We start from the raw sequence: 14,930 nt of genomic DNA, 5'->3' as shown, positions 1-14,930 counted from the left end.
TGTGGTCAAGAGCCTGCATCCTGGAGGGAGACAGCCAATCACGGCAGGGGAGATGTCACAGGTGCGGCAGAGAAATGGAAAAAAGTCCAGAAGGCAAGTGGAAATGACTGCCAGGGATAAAGGCAGAGACACCCGACCATTGCAAACAATTGCAAGGGGGGGGCGGGGGAGGTGGGGACAGGAAGAAATCCAAAAATAAACACAGGAATACACCCCAGGGACTGCACACACTAGATACAGGCCAGCTCAGAAAAACAGGGTGAAAAGCAATAGAAACCCAAGAGAAACACACCAGAATAGCACAAACTAGTCAAAAAAGGATTGAAAAAAGTACACAAACCCCTCCAAAAGGAGCACATGAAATGGGGCAAAAATGGATCAATGTACAGCTATTCACTGAGCATCAGCCAGCCCCCAAGGCTGATTTCCAAGTGGTTACCTTAAAGGCTCCTTCTAGATTGCAGTCCAGAAGGCAAGTGACACACATACATAAAGTTTCATCCATGGCATGGGGCAAGTGTTGCAAAAGGCTCCAGGGGCCACTATGGGACATGGATCCCAACAGTTAACACTGATGGAGGACTGGCTAAAGTTCTCCCATCCCAAGGCTTGGAAGAGCTCAAAGGGATAAGAGAACATGGGAGAGAACGGGGGAAGAAACTTAGCCAGCAGAGACCCCCCCCCCCCGGGCACACCACAGAAGAAGGGTGGCAAGAGAAAGACTGAGATCCAGGGTAAAATGACGCAGGTGGCGAGACAGATCATCCAGTAGCTCAGATGAGCAAGGGGACGATGATTGGCATGATGAGTACACAGAGGATGAGGTAGTGTCAATATCCTCAAACGAGGAGCGTAAGAAAGCTCCAAAGAAAAGAAAGGTTCACTGAGGAAGACGAAGTATAGGGTGATGATTTTGACCCAGAGGCCTGAATCCATCCTCGCTCTTCAGAATGGGAGCCGCCAAAGAAATAGCGGCTAACCTTAAGAAGTGCCTTAGGGCACCAATGGCGAAGGATGTCAAACAGACTATGGGCAGAATGTCCTAGACCGCACCTTCTTGAGGGGAAATCGCTGACACCCCAGAGATAGACAAAATTGTCACTTTTATGGGAAAGTATGTGAAGAACTTGAGGAAAGAACTAGACAGGTCCTGGCGATCGTGCCAGGACAAGACATTACACATTATGGGCCCGCCCACAAAGATCCTTCAGATGGCTGAGGAGACCCGTGAGAAGAACGAGGCGATAGATCCGGTGGTGTTAACTGTATGGTGTTAACAGTATGGGCACAAAAAGCGGCATTCATGTTGGGGAATGCCAACAACACAATCAGAACCAAAAAGGAGATCTCCATTGTGTAACCAGCGCCACAATGCCCACGGGCTGCTGTGCGCTTAACAAATGTGAATAAATAAATAAAATTGGTGAAAATACATCCTAAGCTTAGCAAGCAGGCAACCGAGGTGGCAACTAAAGGAAAGCTATTTGGGGACTCCTTCATAAAGGAGCTGACAGGATTTGCCAAATGTGTGGCCCTGGACAAGGCACAGGCCTCCCTGAAAAGTGTTTTCGGCAGACAGATTTTCGGGAGGGCTCGTAGATGCCGCTCTGCCAGCCGATAACTGTACACAAGATCTTACAACGACAGAGGACAATGGAGGGAACAAGAAGACTGGAGGCCAACCCCTTCCTCTCCCTCTAGGGGTAGAGGAAGGGCAGAGGCTGGCAACAGACAGACCACCAACAAAATAATGCAGGCGAGCAGGAGCACGCACTAAGCATAGGTCGCTCCACCGTGGGTGAGAGGTTAGCAAAGAACGTAGAATATTGGCAGACCATATCCAAAGATGCCGTCTTTCTTTTCAAATAGAGTTCTACACTTTACCAAGGCAGATAACAGTACCAAATCAGCTATGTCTAAGCGTCGAAGATCAGTAGTTGCTAGAATCTGAGCTTAGAGGCTTCGAGTGCAAAGCGGCCATTGTACAGGCGACAGAATCCTCAGTAGGTTTCATAAACATCGTTGCGGTTTACAGACTTTTCAAAATGAAGGCAATACACCTCTTAAGAGACATATTACAGCAGAGAGATTGGCTGGCCAGAATAAACCTAAAGGACACATACTTAACTGTTCCATAGCGTCGCAACATCAGAGATTTGAGGGTCTTAGGGAGGCGGGGGTGCGGGGTGGCGGGAATATGGGAATTCTACCTTCAGCTTGACATCGGCACCAAGGTGTTTCACCAAGCTGATGAAACCTGTAGTAGCACACCAGAAAGAACGAGCATCAGACTAATAATATACCTGGACGACATATGCATAATGTGTCAGAACAGGGAGTTGCTCAAAATTCAAGAGAATACCACGATTTTTTTAAAAACCTAGACGTTGAAGCAATTCTAAAACTGGGAATCCAAGGTACACCCAGAGCAGTCCATGGAATTCCTGGGGTCTGTGGTAGATAAGATGATGGTCACCAAGCTTACCAATAGGCAAAGTGAACGAAATCAAGAAACACATCAAGCAGTCCGATGAGGCAAAAGATGTAATTATGGGAAATTGCGAGACCGGTGGAGCAGTTGGCTTCATCAATTCAAGCTATTTTCTCTGGAATTTTAGACTAGAGAGCGTCAAAATGGCTAAAAAGTCAACCCCTCAGGATGGGGCATATCCTACGAGCAAAGCGTCCTGATTTGACAAGAAGTGAGAGTAGAGTTAGAATGATGGCTCCAACTCCCTCGGGGTCAGTCGTTTTTCAAAAACGAGCTGGGGGTAGATCTCTGGTCTTCAGCTGGGGCCTCCCTCTGGAACAGCCTCCCTGCCACTCTAAAACATGAGGAGAACCATCTCCAGTTCCGGAAGCACCTCAAGACCTTCCTCTTTTCTTCTGCCTTTGCTCCCCCTCTCCCCTGCTGATCTTTTCTCTATTGGCACTGTGCACCTGGCCACCCTCTATCCTCCGGGCCCAGGAACCTGCTCACCCTGCCACCCTCCCACACTGCCTCCAGGCCACCCCTTGCACTGGGGTCTGCATCTGTACCCATATAGCCCCCCCCCCCTTTTTCTTCCTGCACTTATCAGACCTACCCTGTCTGCTGCCTTAAACCTAGCACTTGCAAATTGCTGGCTGCACTACCACCGTTTGTTGCCTTTATTATTTATTTATTGTTATTTATCTGTTTCTCCTCTGCTTCGCACTTTCCACTTCTCCCCCCTTCCATGCACTCTTTGCCTCCCCCTCTCCCATGCACTTGCGCGTTCTCAACGTCACTGGGCCTAGTAAGATCGCCGTTTTGTTCTCCATGTTCCCCCTCCGTTGCCTTGTCGTGCTCTGAAACACTTGAGTACGAGCGCGACAGAAATAAAATATCAATAAACACATGGATGCATGGAACGGGAGGAGAACTATATTCGGTTCGTCGATGGACCCAATAATGTAATCTGATGTCAACAGATGGGGCTGGGGAGCCCGATGCAGGGACCTATCGACAGGTGGTCGGAAACAGGAAAAATCATTGCATATCAATTGCCTGGAGTGATTGGCAGGGTCATTTGCAGCGAGATGCTAGGAGGGGGTACAATGTTGTGTACTCAAGATGGACGTGTCCGCGGTCAGATATATAAACAGACTGGGCGGCACAAAATCCAAGATGTTGGCAGAGATGGCAAGGGGTTTTGGCACCACTGCTAAAGTATAAGTGATGACGGAATACCTTCCAGGTCGCGAGAACGAAGTGGCCGATTTCTCAGGGAGCCAGTGATTGGAAGCTGGACAAGAAGGTGTTCCAGGAGTTGATGACTCAATGGGAACTACGTCAGGTCAACCTTTTTGCATCGAGGTTCAGTTGGAGACCTGATCTGGAGGCAAAAGCAACAGATGCCTTCCTCCAATCATGGGGGCAGGTCACGAGTAACACATTACCTCCAATCTCAATGATCACGAGAACGTTGGCCTCTCTAATTCTGATAACTCCGGATTGGAAAGGCCAAGCGTGGTTCCCCAATCTCCTGGAATAAGCCCACGACAACCCGGTTGCTCTACCAAAACACAAGTTCATTGTGCAGGATCAGAGGAGGCAGCCATCCACAGGTGCGAACAGGCAAACAACCTGATTGCTTGGGTGATTTCAGGGGATCCTGAGCTAGGCCAGGACTATCAAGCCAAGCTGAGCACATTATCAAGGAATCCTGTGCCCCAGGGACCCACAGAACATATAACTCTGCATGGGCAAGTAGTCATAGTTGGCGTATGGAGAGGGACGTACATCCCGATGGAACAGATGTAGTAGACAGAAATGTTTTGAACAAATGGCGGCGCAAGGGAAAGCACATAGGACCAGTCACAGCACACTCTGCAATCTCGGTGGGCCACCCTAAGATTGAAGGGGTAGCGATAGAACACCCACTAATATGCAGACTTTTGAGAGGTATAAGAAGGACTAGACCTCCAAAGGAGAAGTACCCACAGTTGTGGGAGGCAGGCACGATTTTGAAACAGTTCTCAGCGTGGCCTGAAAATTCAGAATTATCTAGGAAGGCTTTATCAGCTAAACTTACTATGCGTTTATGCCTTCCTTCTTGTAAAAGAACTCAGATGTGCTTTGAAGGTGACCAGGAAGTCACTAGAAGGACAAAATCGTGTTTGAAGTCTGCATCTTAAGACAGATTCCTGAATCAGCTCAAACTAGGTCCAGTTAGATGCTTAGCAGCCTATGAAGGCATCGCAAAGGATGGAAGACCAGCGGGAGTCTGAGTTATTCCTAGCGTTGTGTCGGCCGTACGGGGGAAGCAACACAAGTGACTCTGGTGAGATGGTTAAATTGGGTGATGGTACATGCCGGTATTAACATGCAGTACTATGGTGCCCACTCAGTGAGAGAAGCGATAGAGGAGGACATCATGAGATCAGCAGACTGGTCAAATGAGTCAACCTTTAAGACTTTCATTTTAAACCAATTGAGAAAATGGAAACTTTGAACAAGCATAATCCGAGCCTCCGGTCTAGACATAGAATTCAGATTTTCAACACATTTGTTCTATTAACACACTGAAGCAAAGGATTATCCCACCCTTGCAATGGTAATAGTCATATTGTGTCATATGTTGTGATTTTAATGTGCTGATAATGATGTGATGTCATGACATGATTCCACACCCTCTTTAGTTCAGGTTTCTGAGATATGTTTCTTGTTGTAGGTACCAATGGGGACAGCAAACCAGCTGGGAACTGTTGGAGTTTCATTGGAGGTCACGTTTTACCGGTTCGGGTGCAAAGTTTGATCAGTGAAAGACAGGAGGTTTCAAGGGATCATCAGTGTTCATGCAATTGTATGGATGCGATTGGGTCGTTTTTTTTTTAATCACATGTTTTCATGGGCCAATAATATTTTGGACTACCAAAGACTAACTAAGTGGAACTTGTAGTGTTTGCTTTGTTACTGTTTTTTCCCAAACTGCTGCTCGAGAAGTAAAGTTTAAGAGAAAGCATAATCTGAGCATAATCCTTTGCCTCCATGTCTTTAATAGAATATAGAATGATGACTTTCTGGAACTGTGTTGAAAATCTGAATGACATGCTTTTGAATTTTTTTTTTTTTTTTTTTTTTTTTTTTTTTTTTTTTTAACAGCCACGATTCCACTAATTTACTAAATTTCAAATAATCAGATGTCAATCTTAGTTACTTCGGATGTTCATTCCAATGTTTTGCTGCTGCACCTGAAAATGGTCGATTCAGGGTACTTGACCTTTTAAATTTGGGGTCACACACACACACCGAGATGTTCAGCTTTTCTGCTAGATAGGTGGGGGTTTTAGAAGAAAAAGAAAAGTTTTCTGTGCTTAATAGAGAGGAATTTAAAAATAATCCTCCGATCAATAGGCAACCAGTGTAGATGTTGGTGTTACATGATCATATCTTCTCACCCCTGCAAACGACTAGGCTGCAGCATTAAATACTGCCTTCGGTGGGGCCAATACAATTTTTTGGCAAACCCATTGAAGCATTTCCAAAGTCAATACGTGACATCACAAGACGATGAAAATGAGCTTCTACTGCTCTAAATTTAAAGATGAAAGTATTCCATTTTCACATGTTTAATACATGGCACAAAGAATTTAAACTGGATTCCAAACTAGCCTAACGCTTTCACATTTTCCTTTAACTCCACGTCCTGCTTTTCCATTACCTTCAACTCTCCAAACCAATCTTGGATTTCAGGATTTGGTGTTTTATGAGAAAAAGAAACATGTTGCAGGGTTAACTTCAAAAAGTGTACTGCCATCCATCCACTGATCTCCTCCAAGCACTTACTCAGCCGCCGCTTCTGAAAACATCTTGATATAGAGCTGCGTTATCAGCAAACTGAGCTATGTGCACTCTGTGTGTGTCTCCTAGTGGTTCCTGTGACGAAGCAAGAAAAGGAGTCCCTTCTCCCCAACAGAGAGCCCCTCCTGCCCACTGGGAGATAACCATGCTCCGCATAACCCTCCTTAGGGCTAGAAGCAAGTGGGACCTCACCAGGAGAGTACTTCTGAGAGGACTCCATTCCTGTGAAGACCTCCCTAAACCATTTCACGTGATGGCATACAGTATGCCAAAAGGTTTCAAGTACCAAGACTTGACGGAAGAGAAAACTAGCTTGTAGCATTAGAAGGAAGAAAAGGAAATTGCGCCTTTAAATGAGGACCTCCAATTAACTGGTACGAGTATGTTGAAGAAGGCGAGAAAGAGAGGAACGCATACGGCAGGGGAGGCCCCCAGTCGTTTAACACCCAACGGAGGTGCGCGAAAGAGACACGGAGCCTGCAACAAGCAGGGTGGCTCTGAATGGCAGAAGACGCTGCAGGCCCAGCATGTGTGAGAATGAAGAAACGGGGGCAACGCAAGTCCAAACCCTGGTCATGGCGTGACCATGAGGAGTTTGTGGTGGGTGGACTACCCAATCCAGCTATGCCGACACCAGAAAGCACAAACCGCAGCAAATGGTCCAGTTACCTGTGGAAATACTGACACCCCATGAAGGTGAAAGAGCAGCAAGAAGAGAACAGCAACAAAACCAAACCGACCGTGCAGAGGAACAAAAGAGAAGGTCCTAGGCCAATATGGGCCCCAGATCCGTTCCCCTGGAGCACTGAAGGAAACGGGGAGAACGGAAAGACCGAGAAGCCAAAGGGTATTTGTTATGTAACTAGTCCCAGTATAAGCAACGAACACTTGAAACAAAATTTAATGAACTTGAACTGTATTACTGTGAGAAAGAGAATCACAGAAGACCCATAGTGCTTAGGAACACTACCCTGGTAAGAGGGGCAACTATCCCGTTACTCAACAAGGAAAAAGAGTGGAATATACCAGAGAGAAAATATTGTGAACTGAGACACAGAAACCCCCAAGATAAATAATATACAAAAGAGACTAGGCTGGAAAAAGTGGAACTATAAATTGTCCAGAGAGCAAGACCCACACAGGGAAATACACTTTCCAATGTTACTCAGTGCCCATTAACTCAGATCCAAAGGTTTGACAAAAGGTTAAAGATCTCTCTAAAGGAGAGAAAATCCAACAGTAGCTTGAGAGAACTATGAATTGATGAAGAAAGTTAACGAGAGACTATTTAAAAACTGCATATTAACAAGTGAAAGAAAGAAGACAACTGCAAGAAGCAATCAGGAGAAAGGAGTCATTCGCCAGACCTTAGTTTGTTTAGAGTAGTGGTAGGATCAGCTATGGCTAGTTTTAGACAGCAGACTAATTCCTTTTGGACTTCACTGACTGATGAGCACCTTAGTCAAATGGACACCGCATAGTCATAGGCAAACATGGACCTTATTCTTAACTAAACATGTTGGAAACGTCCTCAGTGTGTTTGTGTCCTTCCGACCAGCCATATTCCATATGTAGGTTAAAAAGGTAATAAGACCGAACCTTGTGATACGCCATATACAACTAGTGTCTGATCTTTCCAGTTCAACAATTACTGTTTGCAAACGTTTAGTAAGAAAAGTTCGGAACCATTCTAAGACCTTTCCTCCTATTTGCATTCGATATTGGAGAATCTCCAATAAAACGGTATGATCAATGTTGATGAAAGCCGCTGATAAATCTAATAAAACCAGCGTGTGAAGACAGATTTTCTGAAGTTCTACCCAACATCATAAAAACCATTCAACTGAGACAGTACTAGACTCCACTCTTAGTATAAGGCTGTACCCACCCGAGTTTGTTGGTAGCGTAGACAGAGCAGCCAGGCTTACCATAGGAGGGAGAGAGGGACCTAGACACGTACAAAGAATCTATAACACAAATTACCAACTACCAACCAGAAGTAATATTTTTGTTAAAAAATGTTAACTAAAAAAATGAATGGCTTTTTTTTTTTTAAATACAATTAGGCCAAATCAAGTCTTGTTTAAAAATCCACCACACACTGCTTGAAGGTACACAGACCAAAGCACATAACCTTATTTGGAACACCTAGCAGCAGTTCTAGGGAAGTGAAACCTTTTTAAACACATTCAGTATAGGACACACCTATTCTTGGGGAGTAAAACCAATGGTTACTTTCAGATTACATTCAGTAATATCAGGGTAGTAGACCTTAACAGTTGCACCATGATGCTCAGCAACCAATCACATAATCAGTCAACTGGACAATATATGTTTTGTGAATAGTGGAACACTTATTCTAGGTACAGTAAAAAAAAAAAAAAAAGTTAAATGACTTTTGCGATAAAACACAGTTATACAAGGCAGTGTTCCAGATAGGAGGAGTATTTCAATCCCAATCCCAATTTTTAGGAGAGTCTGGAGAGTCTTCTTCCCCTGACTGGTGGGCACAACCAGTTTACCTTCCTTTCTCGCATCCCAGGACGGCTTGTGGTCGAATTGCCCGTGCCAAGCACCCCGGCAACCGGATAGCCACTTACCACTGGACCGCAAATAAAAGGACTGCTCCTTTTAAATGAGAACTCCGCGGCTGGTTTCTTCCCTGGCAGTGCAACAGACTCCTGCTTTCCTCCCCGAGATCCTCTCTTCCTCCGGACGAAGCACTGACTTGCACCCGCTGCCAGGAACAACTGCCCCCGCTGAAGCGTTCTCACAATTTTAAAGGTACCGTGTCCGCCAGGCCTCCCTTTCTAAAGATTGCTACAAGGTAACAATAATCCCTTAACCTTCTGGACTGGGCTGGCCGCCTTAACCATCTAATTGGTCCCTTTCTTTTTGGTCCAACTCTTTCTGAACTTATTGCAAGACTTTTGGGCACTTTGAACTGTGTGACCTTGGACACATTTCGACCGGAGCCTCTTAAAGTGTGTCCGGCCTTGTTAACTTTGACTTTACGGTTTTAACCTGCCTTCTTCTCCTACTGTGTTCTTCCGAAAGTGTTGGGATCTGTTTCTATCTTTGCTCTGCCTTTCTCTCCCTTTTAAAACGCTTGATTAGAGTGCCATCTTAATTAAGCGCTCACCGCTGTCTGAAAATAAGTGTTGCTTTACTTAAGACTTGTCTAACTAATCGCTGAAGGGAGTGTATATCTTTTAGTGACCGTGTTTTTGAACTGCTTGATATTAGTCCCAGTGTGTTTTACTAGTTGTGTTTTTAAATAAATAATTATCTCTTTTTTACACCAAGCTCTGGTCAGTGTTGGCTTGTTCTACTGTGTTCTTTTGACCTATTGTGGACTCAGTATACCTCTGTATTTTGACCTAATGTGGACTACAGTATACCTCTGTATACTGCCTAACTCTTCTTGAGAGAAGTCTGACTGCTCAGCCACAGCTACCAGGTAAATCTGGGTGGTACAGACTGCTACCAACCACCTGTAGTCTTAAATCTTTTGCAGTGGTCCCAGAGGGAACTGTACAGGTTTCTGCCTAACAGGGGCCACCCCCGCAGCTCACCCGAGCTAAAGTAAAAACAACAAAAAAGAAAGAAAAAAAATAAATAAGGGAGCCTGCGGCGCTGGTTCCCAATCACGGAAGTGAAAGGGAACCGCCGCCACAGGGATACAGCGCGTTGAAGGAAAGGTAAGTAGAGGTGTGTTTGAATCTGATTTTCAATGGATCGCATGGGAAATGTACGAAAATGTTTGTGTTGCGTACATTTCCAATGCAGACATTTCCATTGCAGACCATTCCGCAACGGTAAACTCACACAGATACACGTGTTCTACTTCTGAGTCATCACAGGTATAGCAGCCCTGTGTGTTCTGAGCCATCACAAATATAGCAGCCCAAATGAGATGTCTGTTCTGAGCCATTAATAGGAGGGCAACCCAGATGAAATGTGCGTGTTCTGAATCACTTAATATTTAGTAGTCCTCTTGATAAGTCGAAAGTTAAATCAACTGTGTTACAATTTATTGTTACCTGCATCTTAAATGCATATCTCTGATGCAGACTCATTAACTCACCTATTAACAGGATTTGAACAGGTTAAACAGTCTCTGCAGCAGGGTTATTGTCCCACTGAGCTGCATTTCCCCAACAGGCTGTTTACATTGAAACGCACACAGCATTAGGGCACTGGCAGTTCCATGAGTCTTGTCTGACATAAATGGCTTGTCAAAAGCTCCAAGCCCGTTTGGACTATCCTACATTAGTTAAATGTTAAGGTATATGTACCGCGCACCGTCACCAACGGAGTTGGTCCCCAGGCGCTCTGTCAAGGAGATTCATAATGTGGCTTTGAAATGTGCTAGGTTTTTGGCAGTAGTACTCAGTAATCGGACATGGGAGAAGCAGAAGTTTTGAAAAGCGCAAGACCGAGGAGAATGAAATTAAGTATTTGACAGCAATGCCATCTTCTCACACTGTCGGAGATTGGTGGGAAGAGCTCAGACACTGTTCTTGTTCAGAAAATGCCAAAACATGTTTGTGCTTTAACAGCAGCTCTGTTAGAAATTCAGGTACTGTCCCAAAACATAGCAGCCTTGCTAAGAAATGTGGGCATGATGCAATCAGCCCTGCTGTGAATATTTAGCATTGTGCGATGACATGCGTACGGTATAGCAAATATTGCCTGAATATATAGTAGTCCGGTTGAGAGGTACAGGTACAATCTGTGACACTAAATCTGTGCCACTGTACAATATGTGCCACTGAAAATATACACAGCACTGCTTCTACCTGTATCCATTATACCTGCTTGCGTCGGGTGATCAGAAAGGGAGTAAAAATTCAGACCACAAGCCTAGCTATGCAATTGGTGCGCTTCTGTGATCAAAAGAAAACAAAGTATGAAATGAGCATGCAAATGCGCTGCCTCTATTAAGCAGAAATGCAGTCCTTGTTTCAGACAACTTTCATTTTACACAATACTACCAGTGCCCTAAAGCAAAGTGAAAAGCATGGTCATGATTCAAGATGCTTTAATAACACTAACCTACAAAATGCAGGCAGTTGAACAAAGTAAACAAAACACAAATTCCTTTTACATTACTCAGAAAGTATTATCTTGATAGAATAACAGAGGAGAGTGTTAAAAAAATTAAACAGACCAGGACTCATCCCAGTTGCTTCTTTCAAGAAACTGTTGATACTAAAGTAAAGAGTGGTCTTGGAATATGACAGAGCCTTCCCAGCCTTGACCTTGCAGCCGCGACAGGCGAGACTCACCCTGCGGCCGGCCCTAGGAGCAGTTGGAAAGGCCTGCAAGAAGGGAAGGACTCTGAGAAAAATAAAAAGGGACCAAGTCGCCAGAACAACTGCATAAGGGGTGGATGGATGAGGGGAAACTATGGGGTTAAAAGTAATATTGTCACGGCACAATGCAATAACTGTAAACTGCTGCATCCAGATTTAAATAAAGTTGTTAAAGAGTGCATTTGCAAGCTGCTGCTAGCCAGGCCATCACCAGTGAGCTCCATGATTTATGGGGGGTGCTGCCATAAACAGCCTAAGTGGTACGCAAGAAAGAATGATATGGGCTGTATTGACAACATTTCTGTGCATAAAAAGGCCCCATACACATCTTATCTGGGGGGCTGATACTAGGTGAGTAAACCCTAAGGATGCGATATTCAATTGCAGGCGTTTTTGAGATCAATGAAACACAGATTGAGATAAGCAGTAACTCTAGTAACTTATTTGAGGATGGAACACAGCTAACTCAAAGTAAGTAAAATGCATACACTTGGAGCCATCAGCAACTTGGGGCAGGTATAAACCTAAGACTGTTTTTGTGTCGGTCTAAAACAGAACAGGGAAAGCAAAACCCAATGTTGATGACTTAGTTATTCTAGGTAGGTAAGACCTAATGCAGACTTATTCTGAACAGGCCAACAGCAAGTCAGGGGAAGCAAGACCCAGTTGGAGAACACTCAAATATATTCTAGCAGGAATAGTGATGTGAAACCAACAGCATTACTTTTGTGAAAGAGGCACAATCAATTCACAGGTGAGCAACTTAACTGTATATAATAGTGCAACACACATTTAAGGTAATTATGAACTTTTATAACTGTTCATTCTCAGCGTTAGTTACCAACCAACTTCTTTTACAAGTAACTTTTAAACACTGATATATTTTCTAGGCAAAGGGCCCAGTCCTTTAAAAGGCTTTCCCTTATTCTTGGAGCATCTCAGTGGAAGAAGGGGGCATGGGAGAGGTCACTAGGGTCTAGCATCAGGATAGGTTCTTAAGTAACAAAATTCAGAGTTCCTAAGGAAGACTGTTCAAACAGCTGAGTATTTTACTTTAGCATTAGTTGAGGGTCCAGGGGCTTCACAGAAGACACCCTTGGAGGATTCCAGCAGTTAGCCTGGGTGAACTGGACGAGAGGCCTTCCAATCACAGAAAATACCCCAAAACTATACAGGAATCACAAGAGACTTAAGGTAAGTAAATACCCAATCCAGCACAGTACCTCGGCACAGAAGATTTTGCAGCAGGAGGACTTCACGACGAGCAGCCAAAAATCCAGCTGGTGGATTCCTTGTCATGGTGACTGAAAACAGGATTTTGGAAGGGATCAATGGGGGAAGGCTCTAGGCGGTATGCGGCGTCATTTTCAGGAGCACACAAGACAGAAGATCGTTGGTCGGATTCTCGTCACTACAAAAGGTCCAACACTCTGATGAGGGGACTTTTCGGACTTGATTTGTGTCTCCGGAGATCCAGCAGGATGAGAATTCGGAAGACCATGCACTGCACAATGGGGCGAGGTCCAGGGTATTGCAGCCCCCGCATGGTCGTAGCACGGCTCAAAAGGCAGGTCTTCGAGTCGAGTGGGTCTTGCCAGGCTCTGGGTCAGGGGTCTTCATTTTCAGAGCCCCCAGGTCGATTCGAAGGAAGGGCTACAGCAGGCTCAGGTTACACAGCAGGCTCTCCGGTCGCTGGAAATAGTCTCAGATTCTTTTCCTTCATCATCCTCTTCGGTTTTGGTTCCAGTAGTCAACTTGTCTTCAGCTTCCAGGTTCAGAGTATTTAACAAGAATTACAGTACAACTTCTGCATTCAATAACAAGGGGCGGTCTGGTTGTCCAATCAGAAGAGCCAACCCCTCCCCCCGCCCCCCCCCCCCCAAGGAAGACAAAGGACTGAGGAGTTTTGGACTCCTCCCTCGCTTCCTGCCTTCACAGACAGACTGAAGCCTGGGCGGGGAGTCCAGGGTACTCCCGCCAAATATTTAAATTTAATAATAAAAAAAAAAAACAATACATTTCTGACCCTGGATGTCAGGGGAAGGAAGGACAAGGAACAATAAAATAGCGAAAAAACTGTGCCAGTTGGTAAAATGTGCACCCTTGGGAGCCTTTACTGCAACTGTGAACAGAGCCCGGTAAAGGTGCATCGAATTAGTAAAAGCCATCACTGACACCAGCCATTAAAGGTAAGCTTGTCCCTGTAACAGAATTGTTACAGTTTTAGTGTGAAAGGGGATACATTGTATCTCTGCCTCACTCACACGATGTGTGCTGGTTTCACCAACAATAAAAAAAAAATGTGAAAGGGATCCAAAGATCCTTTTATACCCTTGGGAACTGTAGTTCTCAGAGGGTTAGCCAGAGAAAGTTAAAAGGAGAGCCCAAAGGCCAACCCAGCGCCAATAGGTAGTATGTGCCAAAAGTTGTCAGAGGATGGCATTAAAAAAGACACTATGGAGAGTCTAAAAATAACGACACCCATAAAAAGAATAAAAGACCGAGTATGGAAAAAAGGTTCCCATTCAGAGGTAGAAGGAAAAATCCACCAGTAAAGCAAAAAGTTCTAGGATTGACATGTCAGGAAGATTTATCATTCTCCACCATTGTACATCATGTGCAAGGCATGGTCTATTATATGTACAGTTGCTGGTTCAATGCTGCATCCTTCTCCAAATCCTGATGGTACGATGGCAAAATAATCTGTTTTTATCCCATCATTTAGCTGAGATGACACTATTTTCACTAACAATTTACCCAAAATGGGTGCGAAGCAACATGCCGATAGTTTGATAACTGGTCTGGCTCTACAGTTTTAAACTACTACGTGCACAATGTTATCAAACAGGCCTAATTTGACAAAAGAAACTTACCAACTCTAGCATGTTGTGCCTACACTTCGGCACTGCCCTATAGGTCAATCAGAGACTGCACAAAGACAACTGTACAGGAATACTCATTAGTGTAGAGACTGCACTCAAAGCTCTCAACTCACACGCTTTTGGCGGGTGTCACCCGCCTTGTAAAGGGCTGACTCACCGCCAAGCCACCTGAACGCCCATTCATTCCAATGGGCGTCTCACCCGCCAAAAACAAAATCGGGCGATTTCACCCGCTTTTGCAACACAAAAGGTTGAGAGCTATGCGTGCACTGTCAGACAGTATATGTATTACCAGAACACACAATGGAATGACTGTAAATGTAACTTAAGCATCTTTAATTACTGCCATAAAGTTAAAGATAAATGGCTCAACAAATTACAAGAGGGTCGTCATTGTGGATATGT

General features: G+C 44.7%; 1 protein-coding gene across 1 annotated transcript in view; it reads right to left on the bottom strand.

Annotated features, from left to right (window-relative positions):
- LOC138526300 (E3 SUMO-protein ligase RanBP2-like) overlaps nucleotides 1–14,930 on the bottom strand; it is a 1,418,318-nt gene that overhangs the window by 1,402,136 nt on the left and 1,252 nt on the right. The window lies entirely within an intron of this gene.

Source organism: Ambystoma mexicanum, chromosome 7p (genome assembly GCF_040938575.1).
Source record: "Ambystoma mexicanum isolate Mex_15411 chromosome 7p, UKY_AmexF1_1, whole genome shotgun sequence".
Taxonomy (NCBI): Eukaryota; Metazoa; Chordata; class Amphibia; order Caudata; family Ambystomatidae; genus Ambystoma; species Ambystoma mexicanum.
The sequence above is the reverse complement of the archived record's forward strand: the minus strand, read 5'-3'. Positions and strand labels throughout refer to the sequence as shown.